This window comes from Stenella coeruleoalba (assembly GCF_951394435.1).
Source record: "Stenella coeruleoalba genome assembly, chromosome: 19".
NCBI lineage: Eukaryota > Metazoa > Chordata > Mammalia > Artiodactyla > Delphinidae > Stenella > Stenella coeruleoalba.
This window is the reverse complement of record NC_137165.1, coordinates 59,264,582-59,275,011: the sequence shown is the minus strand read 5'-3', so window position 1 is coordinate 59,275,011 and position 10,430 is coordinate 59,264,582. Positions and strand designations below refer to the sequence as shown.

Sequence of the window (10,430 nt, the reverse complement as noted above, 5' to 3'; positions counted from 1 at the left end):
GAGAATGTGCTTCTGGTGTGAGAAACTCGGGAGAGCCTACTTTGGGGGTGCGTGTACCTAGGGTCGCCACCGGGAGGAGTCGGCGGTCTGAATCGTAATAAAAAGCCCATTGCGGTCGCTGCCTGATTTCTCCCGTGATTTTGGCATCGGGTCTACTGGGTTAAGTGCCATTTTGTGCTGTTAACAAGCTCTGGCGTGGGTTCGGGGAGCAGGTGTGTTGGCGCAGAGTGCCTGCTTACGACCGGGACGGTACAGCCGGGGGCCACTGATGAGCTTTGCAACCTTGCCCGAGTAACCTAGCTTCCTGGGGACAATCATGATATTCCCAGAATCAAAGGATCTAATTGATGATGCCGGTGAAGGACGGATCACAGCGACTGGCGTTATGTATGGTACGCCCTCACTAGCCAGTAGCTCTTACTGTTACTGCTGTTTGTGGCTTTCCAAGTCCAACAGCTGACTGCAGCACACATCCTGCACGCGGTCCTTTTTCGAGCTGTTCTTCCAGGACTCCACACGTTATGAAATTTAGAATGTGACTTTAACCACCGGCATGAAAGCACTTGATGCTAAAATAGGAATGCCTGTAAATATAGTTTAGGATCTTACAGTGCCTTGGGACCTGTCCCTGCTGAGTGTGGAAATGTCATATTTAACATGACACAGCACATACTGTATTGAGACCTGCTTAGGAACCTAGGGGTGCAGCCCATTAGCTATAGCTGAGTGACAAGCAAGTCACCAAAGATCTTGGTGCTTCAGCTTCTTGGTTTTAAACATTAGGCAAATAATGCAGAAAGCCCTAGGGGTGAATGGACTTTTGGGAAGGTCACATCTGAGCGTATGACCAGGTGAGATGGCTAGCTGTTGGAGGAGCATATGACTGTAATGATGATAACAATAATAATGTAATGCTCTTTTGTTAATATTAATTATACCTATTAGTATTTTTTTTGCACTTTTGCTTTGTTCCCTGTATTAGGTGTGGTTCATGTGATCTAATTTTAAGCCCATCAGCAACCTTCTACAGTTGACACTCATCTCCATTTTACAGATGAGAAAAGTTGAGGCACAGAGCATGGAAGGGATTTTCCCCAAGGTTTAGACACACTGTCTCTTTTTGCAACTGAGAGCGCTTCCAAGTATGACATTTGCCACCTGCTCTCGGATAACAGCAAAAGGTGTCTGGAAACCCAACCCCTGTCCAGTCTTGCCAGCCACAAACTGGTGACATTTGCCCACCATGATTAGAGGCTGGCTTCACCTTGTTCCCTGAATCCTAGTGAGACCAAGTGTGAAAACCCCTGTTTTTCTCTCTCTTCCAGGGAAAGCAAAGGAGGGAAAGCACTGCATTACCATGCTAATCAATTACCTCCCCCCCCCCCCAAAAAAAAGAAAAACAAAACTAACTCTGTTTAGTTCTAAATACGAACAAAAGGACCTTTAGAACCTGGAGTACAGAACCAGAAAAATCAGGAAATTAAGTTCAGGGTTCAGCGCCCCTCTTAGCCTCTTCTGTTGTGTCTGTCGCAACCCAAGTGGCGGCAGAGCCCCTAGGGCCCTTCGTTTACAGGGGGCAAGGCTATAATGATGCCTTTAGAAAGTCCCACAACATCTCTGGAAATGCATTGGCTCCCGAGAGCTGTCCCCACTGCTGTCTCTTTTCTAGCCCTCCTGTTTTGGCTCATTTGCATGAGAACAGGTTCCTTTGTGCAGACTTGGCCTGCCGGGTCTCTGTCGACGTTCCGAGTCCTTCTAGTCTGCATGTTGGGTTGCTAGGCAGATATGACCCTGGCTTGCAAATAAGCTGCCTGCATTTACCAGCCCGTGAGAACTTCAACTTGGGCTAAGTAGACTGAAAGGAATCTTGTCTGGAGCTCAGGGAAGTATAAGCCCGCTTTTAAGGGCTGGGTCCTGAGAGCAGCCAAGGCAGAGGGGGAGCCCTGGAGGGGCTCGTAGGGAGGCCTGGACAGCCTGCCCACCGCCCGCTCTCCTCCTTCCCTGTGTCGGCACCACGTGCCTGTCTTACCATGAGTATTCGATGAACTCAAACTCTCGCTTTAAAACGTTAATATCTGCTTCTCCGGACAGCACGGAACTTCACAGACTTTTCCCTCTAGGAATCCTGACTCTCGAGGTGGAGGTGCTGGGTTTATCTTGAGGTTTACAGGATTTCCCCCAACCCTGACATTTGATGGTTTGAGGGAAACAGAAATGCATGTTTTGGGGAGAATTTGAAGATTTCCCAATGGGAAGATCTGTTCTGAGGCACAGTTTTGGGGGAATCACTTTTCAGAGCATCAGCTCTTTCCTGAAGCTGATTTGTCTGAGAATTCAGCATGGGGCAGGCCCGCTGTTCCTTTATTCCTGCCTGGTGGGCCTTCTCTTGCTTAGTCAGAGCCAAGATCTCACTAGGGTGCCCTGCTCTAGCTGTAAACACCTCTGGGGGGAAGGTCAAAATATTATGTCAGGGAAAGCTCCTCTCTTCAAGTCAATATGTCCCATCTCCCAAGTGCATCTTGTTAAAGATGCATTTCCAAGAAAGTTACCTTGTGCTTAATAATGATTTGTCAAAATTGATAATATATGTTGTTTGATTCTAAACAGTTACTTACAGTAGTAATGATAGTGGCTCGACCCAGAAGAGATTTTTTTTTTTTTTTAACACTTGGAGCAAAGCATAAGCAATTAAATTTCAATTTCTACACAAAGTCTGTGTTCCAGAAAAGTAGGATAAGGTAATTCACTACTTCTGAACATAAAGGTCTAGTATATTGAGATAGAATGGAAATACAGTTTTGAAAAAAAGAGAGAAATGATAGAAAATTTCCAACCTAATGAGAACTCTTCTCAAGTAATTTTTGAATGAATGATGGTGGGAATTCCCTGACGGTCCAGTGGTTAGGACTCGGCGCTTTCACTGCTGGGGCCTGGATTCAATCCCTGGTCAGGGAACTAAGATCCTGCAATTGCTCTGGTGTTTATATGACATGGGATACATTGAAAAGCATGGTTTAATAGTTTTGTTATAAAAGTCAACATTTATGGATACAATTGAAGTGATAACTTTTGCAGCTACTTAGAATTGTGATGAAGCAATGAAGGTAACTTAACCCTGTGTGAGGGTTTTAGGGGCTGAATGTTTGTGCCCCTCACCATTCAGATGTTGAAGCTCCTCCCCCTCCCCCCTCCCCCCTGCAATGTGACAGTATCTGGAGATGGGGCCTTTGGGAGGAATTAGGGTTAGATAGGTCATGAGGGTGGGGCCCATATGATGGAATTCGTGCCCTTATAAGAAGAGGAAGCGAGAGAAATCTCTCTGTCTCTCCCTGTCTCTCTCTGTGAGCACACACTGAGGAAAGGCCATGTGAGGGTGCAGTGAGAAGACAGCCATCTACAAGCCAGGAAGGGAGCTCTCACTAGCACCTGACCTTGCCGGCACCCTGATCTCAGACTGCTGGCCACCAGAACCAGGAGAAAATACATTCCTATTTTTTAAGCCACCCAGTCTATGGTACTTTGCTATGGCAGCTTGAGTTAATACGGAAGGGGTGTTTTGTTTTTCCAGATTCTTTTAGTGGGGAACCCAAGCAGAAACATTTGCAGGCCAATGAGGAGGATCCGTATTAGTATGAGGACAAGCAAGATGAGGTTCCCTGTTCTCCCTGGAGAGAGAAAACAAACCCAAGAGTCACCACACTGGACTGTGAGAGGCAAGGGAGGGGGCTGTGTAATTGAGAGGTTTGGTGGAAGATGCTATAAATGTTAAGATGCACGTGAACATGGACTCTAAGGCCCGACTTGGAACCCCAGGTCTGCCCTGGTAGCTGTGTCACCTTGGGCGAATTAACCTCTCTCCACCTCAGTCTGCTCATCCACGAAAGGGGGATGATAATAATAATAATAATACCTCCCTCAGAGGGTAGTTGTGTGGGGAGCTTAGTGCTGTGTTGCTAGGTTAACTGAATTAACCTGTGTAAGAGGCTGGGGGCGTTGAGGAAGATGGAGCTCGGTGGGCCTAGAATGGGTAGGAAAGTTCTTGCAAGCACTGGCAAGGCGGAGGGGTGAAGGATGAAGAGAATGAGAGGAAGGTGGTGGTCGGGGGAGAGTATGCTGGATTTGGGGACAGGGAGATCACCTCCCCACCCAGGGTACCAGGGGCCTCTGGTGACCTGAATTCTCTCACGCCTGGTTACCATTCTGGGCAGTGTTGATGTATCACTGTGTGCATTGCGTTCACTCTGGAGTAACTTTTACTTGGATGTTAACACTGACATTTGTCCTTTTTTGTCTCCATTGTTTACTGCTCCTGTAGTTTTGTCATTTTCTCACTGCTTATAAAGAAAAAAATAGAACAATGGCCTTGAGGAGGCCTCTATAAATGATCTCAAGCCTGTTGCAAGAGTCCTAAAAACAGAACAAAACAAAAATTAAAATTCTCGGAACCAAGTAATTTTAATCACATTGCTTTCAGGAACAAATACATGTCATATTAGACTCATGGCACGGTCGTGAGTCATGAAGTTTTGGAAAGTGCTGGGTGTGGGACCACTGGGTTTTGTCCCCACCAAACCAGACTTCCTTTGGATAATTGTTGACGTCCCACCCATCATGTTCCTCAAAGTCCAAGGAATGAAAACCTGCTCTCCTGCTATGTTTCTTGCCTAAAGGGAGATGCTAGCTTTCCCCATCTTGTCTAAACACGCACAGCCTGTCCGGCTGCTCCCTGGAACAACACACACTGTCAAGCTTCTATTTTAACCCTGTCAGAGCAGTGCATCCATGCATTTCCAGGTGGCTAGCGGGATGAGGCAAGGAAGCTAGAAGGATGCTCCCGGACTGCGTTAGGCGTTTGAGGCAAGGAGGGACCCTGCCCTGCTGTGGTCGGTGGAGGGCTCTGGCCTCTGTGTTGAGCTCAGATGCTTAGTAGGGATCTGGGGCGGGGCTGGGTACAGGCAACATCCATCCATCCTTCCATCCCACGTCCATCGCTCCTCCGTCCGGACAGCCTCTGCTCATACAGCCCACTCATGCGCACTGGCGAATGCAGTAGTTTCCCAGGCCACAAAACCACACCTCGGAGGATGTGGTCCGTACTCTCAAAGTGTTTACTCTAAAGAGAGGACACATATGTGATTGTCACCTAAAGCAGCACGTCAGCAAGGGCGCTTTTGCAAGTGAGAATCTCAGAGGCAGGGGAACTGAGAAAGGTCGTCTGAATTTAGGGAAGTGATGAGATGAAGCTGAGTTTTCAGGGTGGAATGGAGGCTCGGCCGTAGTGGTTCAGGTCAGATGCACTCATTTGGCAAATATGGGTTGAACGCTTCCTGGATTGGGTAACCGGATTATGCAGTGTGTGAAGCAGATAGACATCCCTTCCCTCATGGAATTCACATCTTAGAGTTGTGGTGTTTTCTTGTTGGAGCAGTTAGTTCAGTGTCGTGGACAGGTAATCCTTCTGGGTGTTTCTGATATTAAAATGTAATTCCCACTTTCTTTTTTAAAAAATTTTTGTGGGAGTATAGTTGATTTACAATGTTGTGTTAGTTTCAGATGTACAGCAAAGTGAATCTGTTATACATATACATATATCCGTGCTTTTTCGGATTCTTTTCCCATATAGGCCGTTACAGAGTATTGAGTAGAGTTCCCTGTGCTGTATGGTAGGTCCTTGTTAGTTATCTGTTTTATATATAGTAGTGTGTATATGTCAATCCCAATCTCCCAATTTATCCCTTCCCCTGTTACCCTGGTAACCATAAGTTTGTTTTCTACACGTGTGACTCTATTTCTGTGTTATGGGTAAGTTCATTTGTACCCTTTTTTTTTTTTTAGATTTCACATATAAGCGATATCATGTGGTATTTGTCTTTCTCTGTCTGGCTTACTTCACACAGGATGACAATCTCTAGGTCCATCCATGTGGCTGCAAATGGTATTACGTAATTCCCACTTTCAATTGGCATCATCAGCAAAGGACGGTTTCCCTCACAGCCCCTCTACATCTTGACCTCGTACTGCTACGTTGTCCAAAACCAGATTTGCTGGTAGGCAGTGTACTCCAAGGACCATGCTAGGTGTCACCAGAGTCTGCCCGGGACAGAAGGACCCAGCTCAGGTTTTCCCAAAACAGCACCGACAACCATGGGATTGTGTGACCAGGAACTATAGTTTGGAGCTTTGAAAATGCAAATCAGGATGACTCTTCACTTTCCCTTTGGCCTTGTTGTAACCATAGTGTTTGTATCTTTTACCTTTTCTGGGTTCAGAATCCAACAGCCAGGAATGCTGACAGACAGTGACGACCAAGAGTCAGCCAATAGCTGGAGGGCGTCTGGTCTCACCATCTAACTCGGAACAGTTTTGCTTAGTGTTAACTGTAGCGATGCTTTGACTTTGCATATGGTACTTTTCCAGAGCACTCTCATGTCTGTTACCTCCTTGTCCTCAAGCCAGTTGAGAGACGGGAGAATAAGAGTCCACATCTCTGAGCACTTATCGGGAGCAGGCACTCGTGTTGGGTTATTTCATCCTCATGTTGGGTTTGGGGTGGAGGAACTTTTCTATGGCTCTGTTTTTCAGGTAAGTGGGGAAACTGAGGCCCAGAGAAATTCCATAACCTATCCAAAGTCACACAGCTAGGAAATGACTCTTCTGAATCCTGGACACATATTCTTCTGCAGACAGGCCATTACATCCCCAAAGCCAATTCTCCAAAAAGCAGATTTGCCAAGTAACTACTTCACTGAATTGAGCTTTTTTTTTTTTTTTTTTTTTTTTTTGGCAAGACCGCATGGCTTGCAGGATCTTAGTTCCCCAACTGGGGCTCGAACCCCGGCCCATGGCAGTGAGACCACAGAGTCCTAACCACTGGACCCCTGGACTGCCAGGGAATTCCCTGAATTAAGCATTTTTTTCCCCCAAGTTTTGGTCTTATCCTTACTTCTGCCCCTGCTTCAGCCACAGAGGTTCTCAGATAAAACTTAGCTCGAGGACTTCCCTGGTGGCGCAGTGGTTAAGAATCCGCCCACCAGTACAAGGGACACAGGTTCGAGCCCTGGTCCGGGAAGATCCCACATGCAGTGGAGCAACTAAGCCCGTGTGCCACAACTGCTGAGCCCGTGTGCCACAACTACTGAAGCCCGCACACCTAGGGCCTGTGCTCCGCAACAAGAGAAGCCACCACAATGAGAAGCCCGCGCACCGCAACGAAGAACAGCCCCCTCTCGCCGCAACTAGAGAAAGCCCGCGCGCAGCAACAAAGACCCAACGCAGCCAAACATAAACAAGCAAACAAATTTATTTTAAAAAAACCAAACTTAGCTCGAATCTCTCTTAGCAGGCTTGGGCTGCCATAGCAAAATACCACAGACTGGGGGCTTACACACAGAACTTTGTTTCTCACAGTTCTGGAGGCTGGGAAGTCTAAGATCAAGATGCCAGCTGATTTGGTTCTTGGGGAGGAGAGAGAGAGAGAGAGAGAAAAAGCTCTCCCCTGTCTCTTCAAATAAGGGCACTAATCCCATCAGGAGGGCTTCCCCCTCGATGACCTCCTCTAACCCTGATTGTCTCCCAAAGGCCCATCTCCAAATACTATCCTATTGAGGGTTAAGCCTCCAACACAGGAATTTGGAAAGGACACCAGCATTCAGTCCATAATGGAATCTAACATATTTCATTGTAGAGGTGCAACAGATCTGGGGAAAGGATAAATCTGCAAAAACAGAAGAGACAGTAGGTAGCGTTTAAGAGAAAGTTTTCCCTCTTCTCATGCAAAAATGACACAGGAAGAAAATGAAGCTTTGACACATGAACCCCAGTCAGTCTTCTTTTTCTTTCTTCACAAATTTATTTATTTATTTATTTTTGGCTGCGTTGGGTCTTTGTTGCTGTGCGCGGGCTTTCTCTAGTCGCGGTGAGCAGGGGCTACTCTTCATTGTGGTGCGCGGGCTTCTCCTTGTGGTGGCTTCTCTTGCTGTGGAGCACGGGCTCTAGGCACGTGGGCTTCAGTAGTTGTGGCTCCCGGGCTCTAGAGTGCAGGCTCAGTAGTTGTGGCGCACGGGCTTAGTTGCTCCGCAGCATGTGGAATCTTCCCAGACCAGGGCTCGAACCTGTGTCCCCTGCATTGACAGGCAGATTCTTAAACCACTGTGCCACCAGAGAAGCCCCAATCGGATTTTTGATGATACTAACAAATGATTGTTTATTTAAAAAAGGGGGCTTTACTAGAATTGCAATTATACTTTATTTTAATTTTTGAATTTTTTTTAAAGCCTTTATTGAATTTGTTACAATATTGCTTCTGCTTTATGTCTTGGTTTTTTGGTCGCGAGGCATATGGGATCTTAGCTCCCTGACCAGGGATCGAACCTGCACCCCCTGCACTGGAAGGCGAAGTCTTACCCACTGGACCGCCAGGGAAGTCCCTGTGATTATATTTTAAAATAATTCTTACAATTTAGAGAGCTACATAGAAATGTTTGTTGATGAAGTTGCATGATATCTGAGATTTGTTTCCAAATAATCCAGTATAAGTGGAGGATGAGGGAAAGACAAGTAGGAGGGGAGACGGGTAAAACCAGACTGGCCCTGTGTTGATAATTGTTGAACCTAGATGTTGGGTAGGTATGTGTGAGTTTCTCAACTTCTGTATTTTGACAACTTTCATGACAAAAAGTTTAATAAGTAATAATAAACACCGCTTTGTAAAAAGTCCTTAGACATTTGGCAAACAGGCTTTAAGGGAGTGGATTTCAGGTAATTGACTGTAAGCCCTTTTCACTGGATCCCACCCCTCATGATTTTTCTTCTCAAGTGGAGGATGGAGTTTTATAGGAAGGATGTTATTCAGAGACCCATCTGCTCTCTCTGTTTTTCTGACCTGTGTTCAAGGACCCAGATATAATTTCTGCAGGGCTGCTGAGTTTTAGATGCGTGGTGTGATGTCACCTCTGATTTCCCAAGTTGGCTCTTGCCATGTGGCTTCCTTCTGGGACAGTCCCAGCAAGTGGTTCCAGCCTAAAGCCAGGCAGGATGTCATCTGTTCCTGTGGATGAGTTTCCTGGCATCCCTGGGGTCACAGAGGTTGATATTCCCAACAGGGTGTGGCTATAGGTCTTCAAGCGTAACATTTTTTAAAAAATTATCTAAGTGGAATTGCTCTCCCAGTTTGGATGGAGGTATTCAGAGATTTCTTTTGCTCCAGTTAGAAGATAAATGAGTCGGGGGATGTAACGTACAACAGGATGACTAGAATGAACCTGCCGTGTGGAATATTTGCAAGTTGTTAGGAGAGTAGATTCTCAAAGTTCTCACTACAGGAAAAAAGCATTTGTTTTTCTTCTCTGTCTCTCATTTTCTTGCGTCTCTACGAGATGATGGCAGGTAACTAAATTTCCTGTGGTCATCGTTTCACAATATATGTGTGTCAAGTCATTACGCTGCGTGCGTTAGACTTACACAGGTGCTGTACGTCAAAGATATCTCAATAAAATGAAAAGAAAAAAAGATGACAGAAAAAAGATTTCCTGTGCATCCTCTGTTGAGCTAAGACTGCGGCCCCGCACATATGCTCTAAGAAATCTTTCCGAGTTGGGCCAGCCCCAAACTGACATGTTGGGGTCTAGAGGCAAAGGGAAGGGGCCTTGAGGATGTTTATTACACACAGATGTTAAATGACCATCTGATATTGGCCACCACAGTAACCGGATTTTCCTCTGCCCTTGGGCTTGGATGAGGGCGAGGCAGAATTTAAGGAGGTGCTCACCGGCAGGGCTGCGCTGACGGTCAGGGCACCTGAGCTGCAGCGCCGCCTCCTTAAGTTTTGCGCCCTGGGCGCTTGGCTTGCCTCACTCCAGCACTGTCTCTCACCTGGACTCACCTGGGCTCACCTGGACTCACCTGGACTGTGACAATGGACTCTTAATCTCTCAGTAGAGCAGCCAGAGGGATTCTGTTACGTTGAAAGTCAGAGCTCGGTGCTCTTGCCTGAATCCTCTGGCTCAGGAGAGGCTGTCTTCCTCCCGATTCCAGCTAATCCTCGCCCTTCCTCACTCCGAGGCTTGTCCTGCGGCTTCTCGGCTGCCCTCACGTGCCCCAGCCCTGCGCCCTGCTGGGTTCTCTGCCCGCGGCATCCCTTCCCGACTGAACCTCCCAGAGCTGCAGAGCTTCCTCCCCTTCTCTCCTGGATCCACCTAGAAAGATCACCTTGTCAGTGAGGTGGTCCCCGCCCTTCTCCTTTAACTCGCACCTGCTCACTGGCTCGCTCTCCCCAGTCCCCTTCCCGTGGTGATTTTCTCCCTGATGCGTTTCCTGGGTCCACGTCTTCCCCTCCTCCCCCCAGCAGGTAAGTGGCAGGAAGGCAGTGGGCTCTGTGTGTCATTCACTGCTGAACGCACAGCGCCCAGATCGAGACCTGTGCCTCGGTCCCC

At 47.2% G+C, this 10,430-nt stretch overlaps 2 protein-coding genes across 4 annotated transcripts in view; both read left to right on the top strand.

The window, feature by feature from the left end:
• The window catches only part of ARSG (arylsulfatase G), a 116,383-nt gene that overhangs the window by 31,279 nt on the left and 74,674 nt on the right, over nt 1–10,430 (top strand). The gene's annotated exons all lie outside the window — the stretch shown is intronic.
• Nucleotides 1–10,430, top strand: part of AMZ2 (archaelysin family metallopeptidase 2) — a 56,595-nt gene that overhangs the window by 41,398 nt on the left and 4,767 nt on the right. The gene's annotated exons all lie outside the window — the stretch shown is intronic.